The sequence below is a fragment of the Triticum dicoccoides genome, chromosome 3A, assembly GCF_002162155.2.
Source record: "Triticum dicoccoides isolate Atlit2015 ecotype Zavitan chromosome 3A, WEW_v2.0, whole genome shotgun sequence".
Taxonomy (NCBI): domain Eukaryota; kingdom Viridiplantae; phylum Streptophyta; class Magnoliopsida; order Poales; family Poaceae; genus Triticum; species Triticum dicoccoides.
The window spans coordinates 610,723,639-610,726,315 of record NC_041384.1 but is presented as its reverse complement, the minus strand read 5'-3'; the positions used below and the strand labels follow the sequence as shown (position 1 = coordinate 610,726,315).

Genomic DNA, 2,677 nt, shown 5'->3' with positions numbered 1-2,677 from the left:
AGGCAATGGTTTGGGGCAGGATCATGCGTGCAATCGGAAAGAATGCGAACGATGTGCGCCGTGAATATTGATGGCCAGCATGGTGCGGTCCTACTTGCAAGTTGTTCGTTGGATGCGAGCGATCTGCTCTCGTGCAATCATATCATGCTGGGTTAGTCGGGAGAAGTTGCGAGGACCAGTTCAACAAGAAGAAAAAAAATCAAAGAAAATCGTTTGATGTGGCACACCAGCTGGACCTGACAATCAGGACCTGCCGGTCAGAACACACATAAAGTTTTAAACAGGGTAAATTGTGGAAACACTTTCGCTAAATGGAGTAAAGCGGATGAAATCTTGCTAAATGGGTAATTATTGTCGAAAATATCAAAATACTCACTCCGTTCGGAAATACTTGTCTTAGAAATGATTGTATCTAGAACTAAAACAAGTCTAGATACAACCATTTTTAGGACAAGTATTTTCGAACGGAGGGAGTAAGAGGTAAAAACTGGAATTCACTCTATTTTTTACATCTGGACCGCCCCTTGCCATCCTCGGGCCTGCTGTCCAATTGGAGGCGTGGTCCACCTCCACGCCATCCTCCCCTGGACAGCAGGGATGGCTGCTCCTCTACAACAATTGTCATCTTCAAGCATGCTGTCTACTTGGGCATGATTCGGAATTGGATCGAGCAACCAAAAGCTCGCTGACGATGATCAAGACCGGAGCTCGGCACGGTGCTACGGTGAGCCTCAATACGGGACTCGGACAGACTAGTCTCTGGTCCGGGCTGTCTCGCCGCGCCCGACGGCGCTGGTCAAGCTAGGTAGGATGGGCTGGGCGGTGGCGGCGGCGAGTGGAATGTGGTCATGGAGGTGGAGCAGCTGAGGCGTCATGCATGCGTGCTCGTGGACGTGGTCGTGGCGCCGTGGCGGAGGAGAAGCATCACGGCGGCGGCCCCAGTCGACAGCGTGGAGACCACAACCACGAGCTGCATGAGAGCTTGGTGACCGCGCGTGCATGCGCTGGGCGAACGACTGCATAGAGATCGGTGGTGCGGGCAGGCGGGCAGCGGCGTACGTGCATGCGCTCGGCCAGGGCGGCGTGGTGGTGTGGTGGCCTGCCACCGGCGTTGGCGCGGCGGGTCCGGGGTATGTGCAGCTGCAGTGCATGGCAAGGGGCAGAGGAGGGGACGGCGTCGTCGGGGAGAGGATGACGATTGACGAAGGCACGGTGGATGGATACACGATAAGTACATGCGGCGTGCGTACGCTAGCAACGGCGGCGCCGTGGATGGATTCATGCGAGCGTACATTGCGTTTTCTTTGAGTCGAGCGTACGCTGTTGGGCTTTACTCTTTAGCCAACGTATAATTGGGCTGCTCTTATTAACTCCCTCCTCTCACTTAAACGGGTTGGGCTATTCCCTAACCAAATACCCCTCCGTTCCAAATTATTCGTCTCAGAAATGGATGTATCTAAAGCTAAAATACATCTAGATACATTCATATCTGCGACAAGTAATTTAAAACGGGAGAGTAGATACGTTGTGTTTAGGAGAGCCTTGAAACTGAGCCGGGCCAAAACCGTCTCGACTCGGCTAGTCCTCTTATCCTCCGGGCCAAGTTGGAGGGAGCCCAAAAGCCTGCCCGGCTAGTCCATGACAATGACCAGTGCGTCCCGGATGGGGGGACTGCTCAGGATTGACGACAGGACCACCAATGTAGGCTCAGCGTCATTGGGGAGCAGAGACAGTATGTAGGCGACTTCGAGCGTGAGCACCCGATCTAGGGCATGCTGCACATCGGCCTTGGCCGCTATGGTCGGTGCGAGCATTGCATGAAGGTCACACTCTAGCTCCTTTGATAGCCATATAGCATTTCATTGCTCCTCAGGAAGCAGCGAGTATTATTTCTTACTCACGGCGATCATGGCCACGACGGCAGAGGCCATGAGGACCATCATGGATGCCTTGAGCACGACCACACTCAAATGCACCGGATGTTAGATAGATGCAAATGGGCCCCATTCAAAACATATAGTATTTGCAATCATGGTAATTTCGATTCATTGACTATTCCTGGTGGCACATTGAACATCTATCATACACACAGATGGAAACTTCCATGTGTGGATTAATAATCTTTGCTTATCATCTGATGCCTTGCATGAAAGTGCTCAACGTTTGTTTCTTTTTCTCGTTGCATATTTTTATCAATCTTCCCGTGCAACATAGGATGGCAAATGATGTGAAATATCACGCTGGACACTGAATCTTTGATATGTTCACAAAACCCCACTTATTATCTAATCAACCCATCCTCAAGTTCTTCTAAATACATTCAAACATTACATTTGGCAGGATGTAGCTTGGCTTATGTTGATTTCAAGTCCTCTCAAATCTATATGCGTGTATTTTTAAGAATGTTGTCAATAGTTCATACCATTTTCAATGCGATACAATAACATGCTGGGAGATCTCAAGTGTAGATTAGAACGTACTACAGTTATAAACTTCAACATTAGAAACATAGTGCAAAGATTAAAATGATGATGTGATAAGAAAAATGATGTGCATATTACATTAGTAGAAATGTTCATTCATACTCCATCCGTTCCTAAATATAAGTCTTTTTAGAGATTTTAATATGAACTACATGCAGATGTATATAGATGTATTTTAGAGTGCAGATTCACTC

The 2,677-nt window shown here is 48.5% G+C and overlaps 1 non-coding gene across 1 annotated transcript; it reads left to right on the top strand.

Moving 5' to 3' along the window:
* Window positions 1-2,060: 2,060 nt before the first annotated feature.
* LOC119273831 lies at window positions 2,061-2,145 on the top strand. Its single transcript, XR_005135008.1, has one exon. It is a non-coding gene; the product is annotated as a small nucleolar RNA R16 (small nucleolar RNA).
* The last annotated feature ends 532 nt before the right edge of the window (window positions 2,146-2,677 follow it).